General features: G+C 49.6%; 1 protein-coding gene across 6 annotated transcripts in view; it reads left to right on the forward strand.

The window, feature by feature from the left end:
- LOC128828881 (excitatory amino acid transporter 4-like) overlaps positions 1–22,035 on the forward strand; it is a 119,049-nt gene that overhangs the window by 40,496 nt on the left and 56,518 nt on the right. The window contains exon 1 of one of the 6 annotated variants that reach the window (XM_054013903.1): positions 14,765–15,257. The exons of the other annotated variants lie outside the window; for them this stretch is intronic. The gene's annotated coding sequence lies outside the window, so the exon portion shown is untranslated. Of the gene's footprint in view, positions 1–14,764; positions 15,258–22,035 lie in introns of those variants that run through there. 6 annotated transcript variants of the gene reach the window in all.

Consider the following 22,035-nt stretch of genomic DNA (forward strand, 5'->3'; position numbering starts at 1 on the left):
AGTGCTTGCAAATGGACTTATTTCTGAGTCTTCACTGTCTTCTCGGGGAGTTTCTTGTGCTAGGGAGCCCTGTGCTGTTGTAGCTCCAGAACAGGCTCCTCTCCAGTGGGGCTGGCAGAACCTGGCACCATCTGAGGGGGTGTGAAACTTCTGAGATTTCCTTGCTGTACAGACAATTGGAAGTTGTGCCTCAATGTCATTATTGCTATTTTTTTCAAAAAGATCTACTCTCTGAATGAGCCTGGGGAAGTTCTGGGGCCTGTGTTACATGTGGGCTTGGGAGAGTTTGACAATTAATACGGATTGTTATTTTTTAAACGTTTTTCAATGTTTAACTATTTTTATTTGTACAGTGGCTTGAAATTAAGGAGGTGGGGTTGGGCTTAGGGCAGTGCCGACAGCGGGGCTGCAGGGGGTTCCCTGGTAGGGCAGGGGCCCAAGACACTTGGGCGCAAGGTGCAGAGGAGACTGCGGAGCAGAGTCCCCAGCCAGGGGCTTGTCCACAGGCGAAGCCATCCTGCTGCTGAACAGCTCCTGCCTGGGGATGGCTTCCACGCCTCTGACTGGTGAGTGAACAGGGCCATGACAGCGGAACTGCAAAGGGCTGCATGCATGGCCACAGGGCCAGTGACACTGGCTCCCTGCAGTCGCAAGGGTGTAGGGAAGGCTGTAATCCTGGCAGGACAGAGCAGAGACCCTGCAGCTGTGGGCACGAGGAGGAGTCCCTGCGGTGGGGGAGGCCACTTGCTGCTGAATGGCTGCTGCCTGGGACAGAGCCATTCAGCAGTGTGGGGGCTCCTCCTTCTTCTCCCAATCCTGGCCTGGAATCTCTGCTCTGCACCATGTGCCTGCGGGGATCAGGTGTCACGGGCCCTGCAGCAGCAAAGGGAGCCCTCTGCATCTCCGCTGTCAGATTGAGGGAGCGGGTCTGTGACAATGGGGCTGCAGCTGTGGTGCCAGGGACATGGGATCCCTGCAGACCCAAGGTGTGGGGGGAGGCTGCACTCCTATTGACTGTTACTGAGTAATATTTTTTTCGTTGATTTCAGTATGTCAGCAGAAATAGATGTTTACTGACATCTGTCAGTTAAAATCCAATCCTGCCGAGCCTGCGTATGCAGGGGCGCAGACTAGATGATCGCAGTAGTCCCTTCTGGTCTTGGAAACTAGGAATCTATGCTGCTTCCCGGACCAACAGCAATCAACCAAAACCAAGCAATGCTTAGAACTCATGCTCCAAACTGAGAACTTGCATTCCGGTGGCCTCCCTCCTGGTTTTGCTTACAAAAATGGGTCTCTCAGTTCCAAAATCACTGAGTCTGGGAGTACTGCCATTATGTGGGAGCAGATTATCAGGAATAGCAGAGCCCAGTTTAGTATGCGTAGACAGGGGAGAGCATGTGCATTTTATCTACCCTCTGGGGGCATGGTATAAGCTCTCAAGACTATTTAATTGTATTTTTAAGGGGTATGACTGCAGCCCACCTCTCAAGTGAACCAGCTTTTGCAAGGGGTTCCACATTTTAACAGAATCCAGTTCTGTTCCACGGTCTGCAAAGGCAGGCAATATTCCACAGGTGAGGGAGAGGCTGCTCCCTCAAATACTCTGTAGACTAAGGGAAAGTGCAGAGCTGGGAATCAGGAGGCTGTGTGTTCAGGCCGCACCTCTACTGACTGCTCTTTGTGTTTCCACACTCTTCCCTGCCCTTATTATTGACCAGAACCTCATAGCCTGGAGTAGAGTCCTCAAAGGGCTAAGTGGCCTAGTGCTTAGTGCACCCAGTTTTTTTTCTGCCAGACGAAAGGGGGGCAGAAACGTCTGGCTCCTGCCCCTAGGCTGGAGGAACCACAGCCTCGGTCTGTTTTGGGGCCTTGGTGTCAACCAGCTGTGGTGGGGGGACCTGGAGCCTCTCTCTCCACCTGGTCCCAGGCCAGGTCCTATTGGGGAGCTGTACCAGCAGAGTCCTCTACAACAAAACTCCTAGTCTGCCACCCTGGGCCACTTCCTACTTGTTCTCGCCTTCAGTTTGAGGTGCAGTCCCCTGCAGTCCAAACAATCAGGAACTTCACAGAGTTCAAAACTGAGCCAGGGTCTCCAAAGGGTGTTGTGGAAGGCACTGCCAGGCGGCCTCCCCAGCCCTGGGGGCCCATCTCAGGCTCAACTTTCCATCTGGTTTTGTTCTAGGGAAGGGCTTATATTTCCTCCAGCCCATTTGCCTCCCCCTTAATCTGGGCTTCTGGGGTCTTTAAGCTGCTCCTCCAGCCAGAGTGTACTCTGCAGGCCTGGGAAGAGGGGGATTGGCCCAGTATTGTCCTTGAACCCTTTAGGCCCAGTGCAGTGTGTTCCCCTTCACATACCCAACCTATCCTTCCCCACTTTACAAATAGATTCACACAGTTAACTGGACATTGTTACTGAAACGTGCCTGGGAACAGAACCCAGGTCTCCAGCAAGACCAGGCTAAGTTTCAGCTACTTGGCTGCTCTGCCTCTCCCATTGGGTATACCACATGTATGTCTAGTTAGTCTGGCTCTAACCACCGCACCACATTCTGCTCCCAGCCCCAGTGACAGAACCCAGGAGCACTGCTCTCCAGTATTTACTGCTGACTAGCAAATAACTGTTTCACCCACTGTCAGAATGTGTTTCAGGTTCCCCTCCAGTGCCTGATCCTAAGGCAACAGGCCTGGGAAGCTGTTACCCATGTCACTGAAGTGATAGAGGTTTGTGCTGTAATCTGAAAACTCAGGCTTCACCCCCTTCTCATGACTAGGGGGCCTGTATGGTAGAACTGGGTTTTCCAGTTTTCTTTTTTTTTAAGTGGGTTTAATTCACACAGTGAGACAAACATTAGTTAGGATCTATCAGTTATGGGGTGACAGGGACAGGTGGGTTTGTAAATGGGATGCTCTCACCTGAAAGGCCCATTTGAGGCCTTTAATCCAGGTTCTGAGTACTAGTGTTACATGCTGGCAGGTCTGAAGTGCAGCGTAGCCAGCAGCCCTCCTGTGACTGTGCAGTCTAGCCCAGGAGTTCAGGAAACCCCGTGGACGTGGTAGCGCAAGGCAGAACCACAGGGTGTGTCTGTGCCTGGCAACCTCAAAACCTTTGCTGCAGGGGGCACTACAATAATGGAGCCACCATTTTTTGAAATTGGTAGATGCCAAATTCTAGCTCCCCCTTCCCTCCCCCGGAAGAGAGGGCTCAGAGCCAGATAGAGAGAAATATCCTGGTCCTGAAGTCAGGCGTGTGAACATGGTGACTCACCCAAAGTTCCTTGTTCCAGTCAGGGGTGAAAGTAATATAAAAGACTTACCGGTATGGGGCTCTGGCTCCAGGTCCCTGGAAGGGGCAGGGCCTCGGGTGGAAGGAACAGGGCTGGGGGTCAGCCTCCCCTAACCAGCCCATCCACCCTGCCCAGCCTGGACCCCCTGGGGCTCTGGCGGCGATTTAAAGGGCCCAGGGCTCCAGCCTCTGCTGTGGTAGCAGCAGCGGTGGCCGGGAGCCCCGGGCCCTTTTAAATCACCGGGCCCCGGGGCAGCTGCCCCTTTTGCCCCTCTCTCCACCCCATCAGTGGCCCTGGTTGGGGACAAAAGGGGCAGTGATGTTAAAGTGCATGCCATGGCAGCACTTTAATGGCAGCTGTGTACGGGCCGGTACCGGCAGCCACTTCTTACCGGTACGCTGTACCGGCCCACTTTCACCTCTGGTTCCAGTGCATTCTTGTGTACTTTATCTAATCCAGTTTCATGTGAGGCAGGGCTCTTCTCATTTTTGGATACTATTCAGCAGTATAATAGGCCTCTTCATTCACCCCAAATTTTCCTTAGCTCAATTTCACCCCATAACTACCAACTGGTCAGCCTCACCTCAGTCCCTGGAAAAATCATGGAGCAGGTCCTTAAGGAATCCATCTTGAAGCACTTGGAGGAGAGGAAGGTGATAAGGAGCAGTCAACATGGATTCACCAAGGGCAAGTCATGTCTGACCAACCTAATTGCCTTCTGTGATGAGATAACTGGCTCTGTGGATATGGGGAAAGCAGTAGACGTGATATACCTTGACTTTAGCAAACCTTTTGCTACAGTCTCCCACAGTATTCTTGCCAGCAAGTTAAAGAAGTATGGATTGGATAAATGGACTATAAGGGGATAGAAAGCTTGCTAGAACGGGTAATGATCAATGGCTCGATGTCTAGTTGGCAGGCAAGTATCAAGCGGAGTGCCCCAGGGGTTGGTCCTGGGGCCGGTTTTGTTCAACATCTTTTATTAATGATCTGGATGATGGGATGGATTGCACCCTCAGCAGGTTCATGGATGACACTAAGATGCGGGGAGACGTAGATATGCTGGAGGGTAGGGATAGGGTCCAGAGTGACGTAGACAAATTGGAGGTTTGGGCCAAAAGAAATCTGATGAGGTTCAACAAAGACAAGTGCAGAGTCCTGCACTTAGGAAGGAAGAATCCCATGCACTGCTACAGGCTGGGGGCTGACAGGCTAAGCAGCAGTTCTACAGAAAAAGGACCTGGGGATTACGGTGGATGAAAAGCTGGGTATGAGTCAGTAGTGTGCCCTTATTGCCAAGAAGGCTAACGGCATATTGGGCTGCATTAGAAGGAGCATTGCCAGCAGATCGAGGGAAGTGATTATTCCCCTCTATTCGGCACGGGTGAGACCACATCTGGAGTATTGTCTAGTTCCACTACAGAAAGGATGTGGACAAATTGGAGAGAGTCCAGCGGAGGGCAATGAAAATGAGCAGGGGGCTGGGGCACATGACTTATGAGGAGAGGCTGAGGGAACTGGGCTTATTTAGTCTGTAGACGAGACGAGTGAGGGGGGATTTGATAGCAGCCTTCAGCTACCTGAAGGGGGGTTCCAAAGAGGTTGGAGCTCAGCTGTTCTCAGTGGTGGCAGATGACTGAACAAGGAGCAATGGTCTCAAGTTGCAGTGGGGGTGGTCTAGGTTGGATATTAGGAAACACTATTTCCCTAGGAGGGTGGTGAAGCACTGGAATGGGTTACCTAGGGAGGTGGTGAAATCTTCATTCTTAGAGGTTTTTAAGGCTCGGCTTGACAAAGCCCTGGCTGGTATGATTTAGTTGGGGTTGATCCTGCTTTGAGCAGGGGATTGGACTAGATGACCTCCTGAGGTCTCTTCCAACCCTAATCTTCTGTGATTCTATGATAACTCTTAACTGTAGTCTGCTAGCATTACCCTAAACCAGCCAGTCTCAAATCTGATCCACTGCCCTTTTCCAGGTGGACCTCAGAATGAAGCATTTGAGGAAGCACATCCTGGGGTGATTGAACATTTAGGAGAGAAGGGGGGGTCTATTTTGTTTGAAGTTGTCCACCTAACAGAAGAGCTGGAAAATCACTGCTGGAAACACCTTGTGAGGGACAAACCTCAGCTAGTTCAGAAGTTGAGTTCAGAGATTAATTCAAATCTCTTTGTTCTGCAGAATCATACTAGAAATGTCATAACAACGAGATTTGTGGTGCTTCCTGCCTGGTCAGAAATACTGCAAGAACAGTCTGTTTCCCACTATCATTTTGTCATTTTGGTTATGGTTCCAGCCACAGCCTGGAACTCAGAGGAAAACAAAAATGGAAAATCTAGGGGAAAACAGAAAATGTTCAATTATCATTGTCAAATATCAACAAAGTTCTATAGCAGTAGAGCTGGGCAAATAAGTGATTTTTGGGGGTTAGTGGCCAAAACCAAAACAATTTCATTTCAGGTCCAATGAAAGGAAACGTTTTATTTCAGGTTTGGGTGTTTGGTATTGTTTTGTTAAATCTAGCTAAATTTCTAAACAGAACATCATTTTAGAAACAAAAAGCTCAAGGGGCCCCAGAGGATGAAGGAGGAAATTTCGTGAGCCCCCAGCTGGTATGGCAGCAGGGTCTGTTCTCCCAGTACCCAGTGCTGCCCTATGTAGTCCCCTAGGGTGTCCAGCCACATCTTATGAGCCAGGGGCTTCCCCTTCAGCTTCTGGGCGATGGTCTCCCTGCTCAGGACAGCCGCATGGCTCCTGGAGCTGGCACCTGGCTCGGGACAGCCTGGGGCCGGGCTTTTTCCTTGCTCCTGGTGCTGCAGTTCTGCTGTGAGCCCCTGGTGTTCTGCCTGGAGTTTCCAGGGTAGCCTGGGGCTGGGCTTTCCCCTTGCTCCTGACCCCAGGCTGCAGCAGCTGTTCCCCCTGTGAGCTGCCTGGAGTTCCCAGGAAGTTTCTAGCCACCCAGCCCTTGTGGGGAAGTTTCACTCGCCTTTGGATGCACCACCCCGTCTCCCCCCCGCCCTGGCCACCCAGGAGTTCACCTGGCCATGCTCCATGGTGCGGACATGCAGGGGAGCAGGAGTGCCGAGATGGGGGAGAGAGCCTCTGGAGACCTGCTTGCCCTCCCCTTCCACCGTGCACTGAGAGGACTTGGCTGTGGATGTCAGATGGTGTGTGCATTGCTGCTGAGGGAGGAGTGACTCTGGCAGGCTCGGGACCGGTATACAGTTTGGGGGCAATGCCCCTGCATGCCCTCCAATCATCGCCTGTGGTTGTCCCCACTGAGCCCTGCTGCGCCCCATTTTTCTGCCCCTGCAGCTTTGCGCTTTGGGCGGCTTTGCACCCTGGGCTGCTGCCCCACTTATGGCCCTGGGGCTATGATCTCTGACAGGGACAAGTAGGGGCATCAGCCAAAGAGGAAACAGTTAAGGTTGTGTGGGGGCAAGGTGTGGGAGAATCTATTGCCTGGTTTCCATAGGGTTAAGTTTAGCCCCCTGCATTATGGAAGAGTACAAGGCAGTGCTAGGCAACCTGAATTCTGTGTTAACAATGGCTTTTGTTGGTGAGTTTCCTTTGCTTTTTGGTGAAGTACTGCTAGTGATGTGGCATGAGAGGCAGCTGTGGTGGGGAATGAAAGGTGTGTTCCTGTGCACACCTCACCCACTGACAGCTCTGCTGTCCTAGCCTCTTCCTGCCCCCAGCAGGGCAGGGGGATGGAAGGTGGTAATTGATGGGCTTTGAGGAGCACATCCACCAGTTGGAGGTGGTAAGGGGCAGGGAGACCCCAGACTCCACTCTTCCTTTGGGGCTAGTGTAAGTGGAAGGGGCTCTGCACAACACTGGAAGATTGCAGAGGTGGGAGGTGGTGATGTTCGCACCTGAATGGGAACTGCCCATGGAGATGGTAGAGCCTGTCACAACACCTCAATGAATATGCTCCTCCCCCCATCTTGATCTCATGCCTGTAGTCACCGCCTCTGGTCTCAGTGCCTGTGGCATACACTGAGCATGCCCATTCTCAGCTCCCAACCCTAAACTCCTCTGTAGTGTACACTGAGCATCCCTGTTCCCAATGCTCAGTGCAGATCTGGTCTGTCCTGCCTAGTGATGCCTGGCAGGAGTTCAGGAAGCTGGCACCATCCAGGCTTCATATTTGACATGCAGTGTTGCCCACCAAGCCATCCCAGATGGGACTCAGATAGATGGGGAGAGACTTTGGGGTATGTTTGTAGGGTGCTTAAAATGTCACCCAGAACTCACTTCCAGAAGGAGACACCAAGAAAAAGGCTGGTTGAGAGCACAAGTGTGCACAGGACCAGAGCTGGGCAAGTAACTGATTTTTCAGTTCTAAGTTGTTTGCAGGTTAGTTGTAACCATTTTGGCCCCAGGATATGACAGATAAGGAGGATGAGGTCATATTTTTTATTGTATCAGCTTCTGTTGGTGAAAGAGACAATCTTTCATGCTCCACAAAAGACCAATCCGGTATGGTTGAACCTGCCAGGAGCAAAAAGCCCCCACTAACACAGACTCTGGGGTAGAGCAAGCAAGCTGTCCTGCCCTGACAAGGCAGAGACACCAGAGGACAGGGAGCCACCTAAAGAGGAAGCAAACATCCAGGAGGCAGAAGAAGATCTTGATATCAACACAGACACACCAACTAAGGAAGAAATCATTCAAGCCATCAAATCCTTTAAAAATGGGAAAGCTCCTGGCAAGGATAACTTGAATGTGGAGTTGTTCAAGCTAAATCCAGAGTTAGCAGCATCTATCCTGGCCCCTCTATTGAACCTGGCAGGTTCAATTCTGTTTCTATTTACATCAGTCTGGGAAAGGGAAAAGCTGTGGACCAACGGAGTTATAGTGAAGATACCAAAGAAAGGAGCTCTCCGTGTTTGTAATAACTGGTGTGGTATCACACTTTTATTTGTTCCAAGCAAAGTATTGTGTAAGATCATAGTCCAGTGTATTTCAGAGGCAGTTGATAGTGTTCTCAGAAAAGAGGAAGCCGGTTTTCGGAGAGGGCTTGGAAGCACAGATCAAATCTTCACTCTACGAAACATAATAGAACAATGCTTAGAGTGGCAACTGCACCTCTCCATAAACTTAATAGATTTTGAGAAGGTTTTTGATAGCATTCACAGGACCAGCCTATGGCACATGCTGCAGGCACATGGAATCCCTCTCCATGTAATCAACATAATCAAAAGCTTCTATTCCAACTTTACATGCAATGTTGATCTTAGTGAGCTCAGTTTTGAAGTCAAAACAGGAGTACATCAGGGATGTGTCATGTCTGCAGTCCTCTTCAACATTGCTATCGACTGGGTAATGCAGCACACAACAGAAGACATGCCAGGAGGCATTAAATGGACACCCTTCTTATCCCTTGAAGACCTGGACTTCACAGATGATCTCGCTTTCCTATCACATACCCAACACCATATACAAGAAAAAACAACTCAACTCAACATATTCAGCCAGCTAATTGGACTGAAAATCAACCGCAATAAGACCAATATCATGACCTTTAATATTGCCTCACCATCACCAGTACGGATAGAGGGTTATGTTCTCACCAGTGTAGAAACCTTCACATACTTGGGCAGCAGCAGCAGGCAGTATGGTGGAACAAGCCAGGACATCTGGAACAGAATCAGTAAAGCCAGGAACACCGTCAGGAGCTTAAATACAGTCTAGAAAGCATCAAAATACACCACCAAACCCAAACTCAAGCTCTATCAGAGCTGCGTACTTTCAACATTACTTTATAGTGCAGAATGCTGGGGAATGAGAAAGTATGACATATCCAAACTGTCTTCATTCCATACAACCTGCCTCAGAAAACTCCTCTGTATCTTTTGGCCCAGAACAATCTCAAACCAAGATCTATTGACACAGTGCAGCCAGGAGGGTATGAGCACCATCACTGCCAGAAGGCGTTCGAGATTGATTGACCATGTGCTTCTGATGGAAACTGATTCCATCACCAGAATAGCAATAAGATAGACACCTGAAGGCAAGCGAGAATGAGGCCACCCAAAAACAACAGGGCGAAGAGCTGTGGAAGCTGAGCTGAAAAACCCGGGGCACAGCTGGGGAACCATTGAAAGACCAGACAGAAGTGGAGGAGCTTCATCGCTGCTCTAAACACCAGAGGCATAATGGGATGATGATGATGGGAATGGGAGGAGCAGCAGCTCTCAATCTCTCCTGTTGAAGCTATTCCACTCTTTATAACTAATTAACTAGTCATTGGAGCAGGGACTTGAACTTGTCTCCAGAATCATAGACGAGTTTCCTAACCATCTGGCTTAGTCATTCTTAGGGCATCTCTATACTACAATCTTAAGTCAACCTATGTTTGGTGGACTTATAGCCACCGCAGAAGCCGTGACATTGACAAGAATAACAGCCAACAGTCAATGTAAGGGACACAGTGTCTACACTGTGTAGACACTGTGTCTCCCTAACTACAAAGACATAAGATCTAAGCCTCTCATGGAAGTGGAGTTGTTATGTCGATGTATCAAGGCACTTACGTTGGTGGGAGCAAGACTGTAGTGTAGACAGTGACATAGGTCGACATAAACTGCCTTTCGTCGACCTAGCCTTAGGCCTTGTCTACACTACACAGTTTTGTCAGCAAAAGGCAGCTTGCAATGACAGAACAGTGGAGGTGTACACACTACAATGCTCCTCCCACCGATTTAACTCTCCTTCTGTGCCGACAAAACTACCATGATGAGAGACGTAGAGCTTTTTGTGCCAAAGTTAGATAGACAAAGCATAGACAAATGTAGACACTGCGTTCATTACATCACCATAACTGGCCTCCAGGAGGTATCCCACAATGCCCAGCGTGACCACTCTGCTTGCTGTTTTGAACTCTGCTGCCCTGCATCCAGCTACACAGGCATGCACCCTTCCCCTTTCAAAGCCCCAGGAAGTTCTGAAACTGCTTAGCATGGAGAGCTCACATGGCTACTGCCAAGCTGAGTATGCCGGCTAGAGCAGCAAACACACTCCTGCCTGGACTGCAGGGGAGAGGGTGGATCTCCTTGGTCTGTGGGGAGAGGAGGCTGTGGGAGAACTTGGAGGGAATCACAAAATCATCACATTAACATGGAATCCTGCTCTCCCCACACTACCACCACAGCGGCAGGCAGGCAGTGCAGGGGGAAGAGATTAGTGCTGTGGTGCTGTGCAGAGTCAGGGAGGGAGGGCGGGGGCTGATGCTGAGCTGGGGTGGAGGGACACCAGCTGTCCGTGCACCAGCTTCTGCCTCAGAATTGGTTGCTTCCGGCTGCTGTCTGAATTTAGAGACAGCATGCCGACTCATTCACTGTCCCCCACTCCACACACTGTCTTTGTGTCTCTCTCTCACACACACACTCACTGTCACACACTCTCCTCCCTCCCCCCCCCCCCGCCCACACACACTTCTGTGGGCTTCTTGTGTTAGTGTTCAGCAATTTCAGTTGGTCATATTACCAAGTGCTATTTTAAAACGTGCAGTACAATATGTTACTTTTTGGGCACACACAGCAATCATTACACAGTTCCTAGCACGGTGCAAACAAACAATGCCAAGCTCAGCAAGCTACAGCAAGACACATTACTGTGGCTCAGTGTTAATATGCTCCTTCAAGGCATCCCTCAGCCCGTTGGGCTCCTCTTATAGTCTTGTGTTCATAATGCACAGCACAATGCTGAACAGCAGTGCAGGATCCATGCTTTTTGACAGAGCTGGCTGGCTCGCAGGTTACCAGGGCAGTTGAAAACCAGCTGACAATCTAGTAGGATTCCCATGGAATGATGGAATTGAGAAACCTTCATTATGTGACACTGTACCTGCCCCCATGCAGCATTGCAAACCCTTCTCAAAGCATCCTGTGGCCAGTTGTACAGTGGGATAGCTACCCACAGTGCACGGCTCTCTGTGTCGACGCAAGAGGTGCTATTGTGGATGCACTCCACCGACACAAGGAACATAGTGTGGGCATGCATCGGCGGTTTAATTACAGCGGTGACTGGATGTCATCGTAACTTGCATCGACAAAACTCTGTAGTGTAGACAAGGCCTTAGACATATGCTTGGTCTCTCCAGCTGAATGACTATTCCTTGTCATTCATAGTGGCACTTCATGGAGTGAATAAATAAAATAAAAATATGAATAAAATAAATTATGAATGACCACTATGAATGACAAGGAATAGTCATTGGGCTTGAGAGACCGCAAGTGAGAATAATTCTATAGCCTGGTGGTGGCACACTCGCTGAGGATGTAGGTGACTCAGGTCCCTTCTCCAAGGACAATTTAATTATTTATACACAGTGGAACAGCTTCCACAGGAGAGATTGAGAGGGTGCCGCAGAATATCCCCTAGCCCAGTTATTTGGGCACTCATCTGTGACATACATCTGCGGGGTGGGGCAGGTCTATGTTCAAATTCTATCTCCACAGCAGGCGGGGGGTTGGGGGGAGAGAAGGGGGAAGGGAATTGAATGCATGCAAGTGCCCTAACCACTAGGCTAAAGGTTAGAAGGAAGGCACCTCCTCTTCTAACCATCTCAGTCCCACAAAACACTTTGGGTGACATTGTATAGCCAGTTCATGTCAAATGCATTTTTCAGTGAATTTTCTATTTGCTGAAAAAGTTTCTCCCAGGTCAACATAAAACCCATGATTCTCAGACTCATGAGCCACTGGGCAACATTTATTCCCCTAAGCCATCAAGTGGGGAGGAGGGATAGCTTAGTGGTTTGAGCATTGGCCTGCTAAACCCAGGGTTGTGAGTTCAATCTTTGAAGGGGCCATTTAGGAATCTGGGGCAAAAATCTGTCTGGGGATTGGTCCTGCTTTGAGCAGGGGGTTGGACTAGATGACCTCATGAGGTCCCTTCTAACCCTGATATTCTATGAAGTGAGTACGTTACTCAAGCTGTGTCACTTACCGAGGATTTTCTGAAGAAACAAGAACTTTCAGAGATGAGCACTGACAATAAAAGCTCTTGCCATGCTATAACTTTGGAAATATTTCTAAACTGCTTCTTGATGCTGCTAAATAGCTGAGCTCAGGGGCAGGGCAGTGCCATACATTTTACGAGGGGCAAGGCCTTATTTATTATTTTATTGTATTTCTGTAGTTCTGTTAAAAAAAAGTTGACACCAAAAATTTTAAAAGCAGTTCTTTTTTGGAAGGGTGTGGGGGCTGTTTCCCAGGAATCCCTCCAACAAATGACCCCAAATTTGTACCACAACGTTTATCATTACTCCTGTTGTATACTATTTGCAAGACAAGCTCCAACTGCACATGGCTTTTACAGCACGCAGAAAAATCAGCTGTACAACAGCTTCCCTGAACTATGGAAGTCATACACTTCTCCATAACACTGCCTGTTCTCAACTGAGCCATAGTAGAGAATAGTACAGTATACACCTGACATTCTCAGGAATCTGCAACGGGGAGGACTTGAAATCTCACTCCCTGAAGGTTCAAGTTGAGGTCTACTGCCTGGTCCCTAAGCTGCCAAGGGATAGTAACACATTCTGACCTGTCTCTACACAGTTGTGGCCACAGTACAGCCTGGCTTGTGTCACAGGCACAGATCCCTTTCCGAGATGCCTGCCAATTTACTAAGGTGGACAGATTTGCTAATAACTTTTTCTAATATTGCTTCTCTGCCATGGACCTGGGTGCCAGACACGAGCTGATTTCAAATCCAGTTGGATAATCTTAGTCTGGTGCAGTGCCATAGTTTGAGTCACAGGGATGTGCACAAAAAGTTACAAACATCAGAAAATTTTACTGATCAGACCCTTTTCCCTGGGTGCTGTATCTCAGGAATATCTTGACCCAATAATCCCAAATTTGCAGCACTAACCCTTCCCCACGCCCCAGTGAGGCACATCAACTTTCAAGATAATTTGATTATGCATGTGGATTTTATAGCACTTTGAAAAACATCCCCTGTGGTAAGAAGAACAGGAGTACTTGTGGCACCTTAGAGACTAACAAATTTATTAGAGCATAAGCTTTCGTGGACTACAGCCCACTTCTTCGGATGCATACCATTCTTCGGATCCCCTGTGGTTTTTCCCATGGGTTAGAGAACTTTTAGCCCTGTGGAACAGGTCGGTTGCCGGTGATTTACCGTGATTTAGCTTATGCAGAGGACATCATACAATGCATAGACACATTTGAATTAATGATGATATTCTTTGCTACCTTGGAACATTGGTGTAGTTCACTTGGACTTACAATAAATGCCAAGACAATGAAGTGGTTGCATCTTGGAAAGGGACGGTAGGTAGTGTCAAAATGCAGCCGTGGTGAAGTTATTTCTGCAATAGCAAAGTCAGCCTTCGTGGCTGGGCTGAGACCAGAGGAAAGAGCAGTTGGGTCCCTTTAGTTTGGTTCCTTTTGAGTGTATGCAGTGAGCAGGATTCTGTCTCCAGCCTTTGGAGCAGAGTTACGGTGCTTCCTCCCTGGCTCTTCCCTAGAAGGGGGAAAGGGGTCACCGACAGCTGGAGTAACAGCTTTTGGCACAAGACACTCTATGAAAGGAGATAGGTCTGAATCATTTCCCCATGACTGTACCTGATTCTCTGACACATCACTGAGAATATCTTGTTTGGAGTTAACCTGCTCAAGCACCCAGGGGTGAGCTCTGGCAGGTGCAACGGAGCCCTTCTTCCCACACAGCCTGCTGGACAGAGACCGATCCATTCCCACAGCCCTGACCTTCCAGGTCCCTTTCCCATTGACATCACAGGCTCCTGTGGTTGACAGCACAAGCCTCCCTGGGTAGCCACATGAACAGGCTCCCATCCCTCAACCCAAGTCCGGTCTCCTGCAAGAGAGCTCCCCACAGCATTCCACACCCAAGGCCTCCCTGCCCCTGAGTAGGAGCATCCCTCCAAGACCAACCCCTGGTTCTGGGCTCAGCTGCCTGCAGCCCTTACTGCAAGGGGGCTTCTTGTGATGTTCCACTCCCCTAGGCTCCCTGCCCAAAAGTCCTATCCCTGCTTCTGGATCCACCCACTAGCATCAACCCTCTTTCCTCAGGTTCAGCTGCCCTGAACCAGGCAGGTTCTTCCTCTGGGTGCTAGGGGCCTCTGCATAAGCTCCTACAATTCAGCAGGGTTCCCCAGCTCTGACAAGGTCTCACCAACACTTCCTTCAGTTTTTGTTCTTCCCAATGGTGCCAGCTACCTTCTGCTGCTCCTATTGCTCCTTCTTCCGATTTTGTCTTCTCAGGCAGCTCTGCTCTATTCCTTTTCCCTACTGACTCAGCCACTGTCTCCCTCTCTCACTGTCACAGGCCCAAGGACTCCCTCCCTCAGGGGGTCCCATGGGGAGGCAGATCAGCATTGTATGTTGCTAATGCGGTTGTAAGCATTGCAAGGCATTTTGGGGGCAGGGGAGGTCAAAGGTGTAAGTGTGGAATGGAAGATTCCCTTGCACGGAGCAAGAGGCCAAGAGGGGGAAGGAGAAAAAGAACAGAGAACGGGTTAACTCGACACTTCAGCTAGCTCCGTGTGAAGATAAGATGCTGGCCCCGGTCCAAGGTCATGGGCGCGACCAAAAATCTGCAGCTGCCCAGCTGTGAGAAGAGGAGAATGAAGTTGAGCAGGGCTGCAGAGATAGCAGTGAGAACAGTGAGAGCGAATGAGGCAGCGAAGGCCAATGGGGGGGAAACAAAGTCTCTGGAGCTGGGGTGTTTTGGGAAGCTGAGGAGGCCACAGCGAGCTGGTTTGGACTGGTACAAAGAGCACCAGGAACAGAGGGCCCTGGACGAAAACACCCCCAAAGGAACCCAGGACTTAAAACCCTCCCAAGAGCCAAAGCAAGGCGGAGATCGCAGCGGACCCTGGACGACCTGTGCACGGGGCAAGAACTCCTGTCCACCCCTCCCCCTCTTCTTCTTCCATTACACCCTGGCTTGGCCAGCCTTGGGTCATGTGTGTGTGAGTATGAAAGTGGGTTAGGGCTGGGGTACTAACACTTTCTTGCTTCCTTTGAGTAACGTTGGAGCAGTCCCAACACTCACTGCTGTTATTTTATTATTTTATTAATAAAGCTTTAAAACTTAGACACTTGGTGTGCTCCTTCATCCCCTCCCCCACCGATCCCGTGGCCTCAGCCTGATCACCTGACGGTACCTCAGGCAGATTGGTAACAGAAATCTGTCACCTCACCATATATAAGGCCCAGGTGTCCTGTCTTAAGCTCTGTTGGGAGGAAGTTAATCAATCCCAGGTGCATTGGACCCTATTCCCTCTTAAGGGAGCCAGTCACACTATAACACCTTCCTATAGAACCAGAGAATTATGTCCCTCCCTAGGCATTCTCTGGGATGGTGCTGAAAGCCAACAAGCGATAGGATTTGGGAGTACTTTCTATAGCATCTGATTGATTTCTTCAGTGTTACATACACCAGGCCTTTTCCTCAGGCTAGAGGTCAGCAGAGTTACCCCGAGGATGAATTTTGCCCTGTAGGTTTAGATAAAGACAAAGTTACAGTAAAATACTCTGCCTCTGTAAGGCCCAAAGCAAAGGCTGGAGGCAGGTCTGAGCCAGAATCCTTAGGAGGTTGCAATGTAGCTCCATGTGCGCCCCAAATGCCCCCCAGTGGTGGTTCAAATAATTTTTACAAAATGGGGCTAGTACAGACTTTGTATCATGGCTGTTCTACACACAGCAGCCATGGGACACCTCACGGTGACAGTGCAGATAAAACTCAGGCCCTTCTGTTCCAAAAGCTCAGCCCCCTGCCACTTCAGCTAAGAGAGAATCTCTGCTAGCTGTGAGCAGCATAGGGCCTATTGTGCACAGGTGAGCAGGTCTGGTCCCATCCAACAGGGGGCATAAAGACACACTAGCCATTCTGTTACATTGTAGTACTTCTTATTACAGGAAATGAGCTATTGTTCTATGACCCAGGTGTGAGAGAGATGACAATATCCTGGCTAAACCTTATGGAATTAAGTTTACGTATTTTATTGAAATGCAAATGTTTGTGTACTCTTGTGGGATTGTATAGAACTTCTTTAAGGGGAAGGCAGGATTGATGCACTCTCTAGGAGATATTAGGAACTTCAAAGGACATTTTGGAACAATATGTGGGAAGTGGATTTCCCAGGCAATACTTGGGGTAAGGGGTATGCAAATGATCCACCTCAAATTCATCCTTTTAAAACTGCACTTTGAACAAAGACTGGTTGATTACCTATTCACACTCTTCAAAGAGCCAGCTGGAGTAAGGAGTGACTCTCTTACTCATGGGTGTTCCTGTTCAGGGCCGAAGGGGTGAAACAACAGGAATACCTCTGGGTGTGGCTGGAAGGACTGTTTACCAGCCAGAGCCCAGGCTGAAGCTTGGGGGTGGGGATCTCTGGTAAGTTTATTAGCATGTGTGTCAGTTCTTTTACTGTTTTAATATATTTTCTCTGTAATGCTTTTACCTTCAAAATAAAATATGCTTGCTTAGGAAGAGCTGGGTAGTACCTTAGTCCTGTGGCAATTACACTGCGTACTATCTCTGAAGAGAAGGCAAAAGAAGCCTGCCTAGACTGCCTGTCTTTCACAGTATAGTCAGGGGACTGTGCAGCCTGGAAATACCCTGGTCAGAAGAGAAAGAGATGAAGGCAGGAGCGCCAATGGCTGGGGAGTGGGAAGCCCAGAGTGGGTGGCCTTGCTGGACAGTAGAGGGGGACTTCTGGTGCAGGTGCCCTGAGCTGTGACACCAGAATTTACCCACACTGCTCAAGGAGCTGGTGAACCAAGTAATCCCATCTGTATCCAATATACCACCTCTCTGCTCAGACCAGAGGGCTTGCATCAGCCAAGTCTCATTCAGCCAGGCTTTTATTATACGGTCCAGGAATGGCCTATGGTATGTGATGGGCTTCCCCTGGAGCAAACCCAGAGGCAATAGAGCAGAGCCAACCATGCAGAATACCAGTGTTCTTTAATCAGGCAGGGACTCAAACACTCTCTTTCTTCCCTAATGCAAGTGGGAACAACTCACCCAAAGCACAGCCCCAAACGTCAATCAGTTCTCTTGGCTACCAGCACAGCCCAGCCACCTGGCAGGCAGCACTCAGCACTAATCAGCCTAAACGTAGAACTGGTGGGAACTGATACATAAGTCTCCACAAGCTGTTCTGCTTGCTATGAAGAGGTGTGAACAGTTGGGATTCTGGGTGTGGGTCGGAGTGGAAGGGGAGAGTGATCCTTTTATGACTGTCTTCCTTGGGGTTGAAAGTTTCTGCGTGGGTGGTGGTATAATAATTGGGCCTACAAATTTACCCTGATTGGGAGTTCAATGAAATGGCACAAGAACCATCTTCTGTGCATGGGTCTATGCTCAGATTTGACTCTGGCCAAAATAAGCGCCCTGTTACTGTGTAACGATGCTGGTTCTGGCGGGCCCAACGGAGAGTGCCAATTCAGGACAAATTGCTTAAAGCTGGGCAGTTACAGCCCAGGGCTGGGGTTTCTACGCACACCAAGGCAAACCAAGACAGCCAAACAGAGAGGACTTCGGTCTCACCCCACTGGCTAACCACAAGTCACACAAACAATTCCCTTAGACACTCCAGTTTCCCAGTATCACCACCAGTGCCACTCGTTATGGGGATGAATGGTTATGGGGACAAATACCCCAGTAAAAGAAAAGAGGTTCTCTCGATCCCAGAGGACCAAGCCCCAGACCAGGTCAATCTACAAATCAGAGCTTACCCACAAATCACGCTGTTGCCAATACTTTAGAATCTAAAATCTAAAGGTTTATTCATAAAAGGAAAAAAATAGAGATGAGAGATAGAATTGGTTAAATGGAATCAATTACATACAATAATGGCACAGTTCTTGGTTCAGGCTTGTAGCAGAGATAGAATAAACTGCAGGTTCAAATCAAGTCTCTGGAACATCCCCAGCTGGGATGGGTCATCAGTCCTTTGTGTAGAGCTTCCATTTGTAGCAAAGTCCCTCCAGAGGTAAGAAGCAGGTGGATAGAAAGCTGGCTAGATCGTCAGGCTCAACAGGTAGTGATCAATGGCTCCATGTCTAGTTGGCAGCCGGTTTCAAGTGGAGTGCCCCAAGGGTCAGTCCTGGGGCCGGTTTTGTTTAATATCTTTATTAATGATCTGGAGGATGGTGTGGACTGCACTCTCAGCAAGTTTGCAGATGACACTAAACTAGGAGGCGTGGTAGATACACTAGAGGGTAGGGATCGGATACAGAGGGACCTAGACAAATTAGAGGATTGGGCCGAAAAAAACCTGATGAGGTTCAACAAGGACAAGTGCAGAGTCCTGCACTTAGGACGGAAGAATCCCATGCACTGCTACAGACTAGGGACCGAATGGCTAGGTAGCAGTTCTGCAGAAAAGGACCTAGGGGTCACAGTGGACGAGAAGCTGGATATGAGTCAACAGTATGCTCTTGTTGCCAAGAAGGCTAACGGCATTTTGGGCTGTATAAGTAGGGGCATTGCCAGCAGATCGAGGAACGTGATCGTTCCCCTTTATTCGACATTGGTGAGGCCTCATCTGGAATACTGTGTCCAGTTTTGGGCCCCACACTACAAGAAGGATGTGGAAAAATTGGAAAGAGTCCAGCGGAGGGCAACAAAAATGATTACGGGTCTGGAGCACATGACTTATGAGGAGAGGCTGAGGGAACTGGGATTGTTTAGTCTCCAGAAGAGAAGAATGAGGGGGGATTTGATAGCAGCCTTCAACTACCTGAAGGGGGGTTCCAAAGAGGATGGAGCTCGGCTGTTCTCAGTGGTGGCAGACGACAGAACAAGGAGCAATGGTCTCAAGTTGCAGTGGGGGAGGTCCAGGTTGGATATCAGGAAAAACTATTTCACTAGGAGGGTGGTGAAACACTGGAATGCGTTACCTAGGGAGGTGGTGGAGTCTCCTTCCTTGGAGGTTTTTAAGGCCCGGCTTGACAAAGCCCTGGCTGGGATGATTTAGCTGGGAATTGGTCCTGCTTTGAGCAGGGGGTTGGACTAGATGACCTCTTGAAGTCCCTTCCAACTCTATGATTCTATGATCAGCCTTTTATAGTCTTTTCCAGGTGTAAAAACACCTCTTTGTCCTTATTGTGGAAAATTACAGCAAAATGAAGTCTGGAGTCTCATGGGCAAGTCCCTGCATACTTTGCTGAGTTTCTCTCAATGGGTCAATTGTATAGCTGATGGTTCTAGGCAGAGCTGACACCAACTTGTCTGGAGTGTCACCCAGAAGCATAGCATAAGTTTGAAATATAGAGCCAATATTAATAACTTCAACTACAAAAATGATATACACATACAGAGAGCATAATCATAACCAGCCAACCATAACCTTGTCTTAGACACCCTATTTGACCCCCTTTATACCAGATTAGGTGCCACTACAAGACTTTGGTTGCAACAATGATCTATACGGTCCCAGTTCATGTCAATAACGTCACATACAGCCACGCAGTAAAACCACCTTCCTGAACAGCGATGAGCCATGCCTGACTTACTGAGGTTGATGCAGTGCGAGTGTAGACACTGCATGACCTGTGTCGACCCTAACAGTCCTCCGGCAGCTGTCCCACTCCCTGCGTCAGTGACCACTCTGGTCACAGTTGTAAACTCCACTGCCCAGCGCTCACAGAGTCTGGAAGCCACCTCCACCCCAGCCAGGGGTGGCAGGTTTGTAGAAATGTTGGTCGTGCCCAGAACCTACCTAAGGCTCTGGAAGGGAGTTTGGGTGGGGGGAGGAGGTCTGGGGTGCAGGCTCTGGGCTGGGGATTAGGGTGCAGGAGGGGTGCAGGCTCTGGGAGGGAGTTTGGGTGCAGAAGGGGTGAGAGGTTGGGCTCTGGGATGGAGTTTGGGTTCTGGGTGCTCCGGGCTGGGGCAAGGAGTGGGGGTGCAGGAGGGGGTGAGGGGTGCAGGCTCTGGGAGGGAGTTCAGAGGGCTGGGGTGCAGGCTGTGGGAGGGAGTTTGGGGGCAGGAGAGGGTAAGGGGGTGGGGCTGCAGGGTCATGGCTGGGACAGGGGGTGGGTGTGCAGGAGGGGGTGAGGGGTGCAGGCTCTGGGACGGAGTTTGGGTGCAGGCTCTCGGCTGGGGGTGGGGGTGTGGGATGGGGTGAGGGGTGCAGGCTCTGGGACGGAGTTTGGGGGCGGGAGGGGGTGTGTGGGAAGGGGGAGGGGGTGCAGGCTCTGGGAGGGAGTTTGGGGATGGGAGGGGGTGTAGGGGTGAGGGCTGTGGGGTGGGGCTGGGGATGAGGAGTTTGGGGTGTGGGAGGGGGCTCAGGGCTGGGGCATAGGGTTAGGGTGCGGGGGGTGAGGGATCTGGCTGGGGGTGCAGGCTCTGGGGTGGGGCAGGGCTGGGGATGAGTTTGGGGTGCAGGCAGGCTGCCCCAGGGCTGGGGCCAGAGAGGAGGACTCTCCCCAGTCCTCTCCCTGCCGGCAGCAGTGAGCTCTGGGGGAGGGGCCCCCCTCTCTCCCAGCAGCACACTCACCCCCACCACTGTCACTGCACGTGCTCCTAGGGCCCTCTCAGGTCTAGGAAGCCCCCTTGCCTCCCCTATGGTGGGTGCTGGGGGGGGCTTCCATCACATGTGCACCTCCTCCCCTGCTGCTACCCCTCACTGTAGCCTCGCTGGGGGTGGGGGATGGGGCTGCCTCCATCCCCTGTCGCCCATTCACAGCTTCTGGCAAACAGGCTAGGGACACCATCCCTGCCTATCCTGGCTAATAGCCATTGATGTACCTATCCTCCATGAACTTATCAAGTTCTTTTTTGAATCATTATATTCTTGGCCTTCACAACATCCCCTGGCAAGGAGTTCCACAGGTTGACTCTGTGTTGTGTGAAGAAATATTTCCTTTTGTTTGTTTTAAACCTGCTGCCTATTAATTTCATTTGGTGACCCCTAGCTCTTGTGTTATTAGAAGAAGTAAATAACACTTCCTTATTTACTTTCTCCACACCAGTCATGATTTTATAGACCTCTATCATATCCCCCCTTTAGTCATCTCTTTTCCAAGCTGAAAAGTCCCAGTCTTATTAATCTCTCCTCATACGGAAGCCGTTCCATACCCCTCATCATTTTTGTTGCCCTTTTCTGAACCTTTTCCAATTCCAATATATCTTTTTTGAGATGGGGCAACCACAGCTGCACGCAGTATTCAAGATGCGGGCATACCATTTATATAGAAGCAATATGATATTTTCTCTCTTATTATCTATCTATTATCACCAAAGCATTGGGGCCTTAGACTTCTTAAAGAAAAGGTCTCCAGAATTTTTTAACATGGAGAAAACAACATATTTTCACTACCCTTGTTCTTGGAAATGGTGGCAGCATTTGGCTGACATTTTCCCAAAAATTCAGCCTGAGGTAGACACTTGGCATATCAAATTTCATCCCAAATGATTCAAGTTTGACAAAGGTATATGCAGCTGAAAACAGGGTCTTATAATGGGGAATGTCGGGCAACTGTAGCCTTGCCTATAAAATCTGATCTGGGACTCAGCGCTTCCCAGCATTACAAGAAGGAGTTTGCATTTGGGGAGCCAGAGGAGCTTTAAAATGAGACTGATTGAGGACTAATTAAAAAGTGCAATTGTTCCAATTTTCCCAAGTAGCAAGGAACATAACCTCACACAACAGCAGCACTGATGGGTGGGAATGAGAGGCTGGGTTGTGGAAGAGGCCAGCAACTGACCCACATGATAACAGAAATTCTCTCATT

This window comes from Malaclemys terrapin, chromosome 24 (assembly GCF_027887155.1).
Source record: "Malaclemys terrapin pileata isolate rMalTer1 chromosome 24, rMalTer1.hap1, whole genome shotgun sequence".
Classification (NCBI taxonomy): domain Eukaryota; kingdom Metazoa; phylum Chordata; order Testudines; family Emydidae; genus Malaclemys; species Malaclemys terrapin.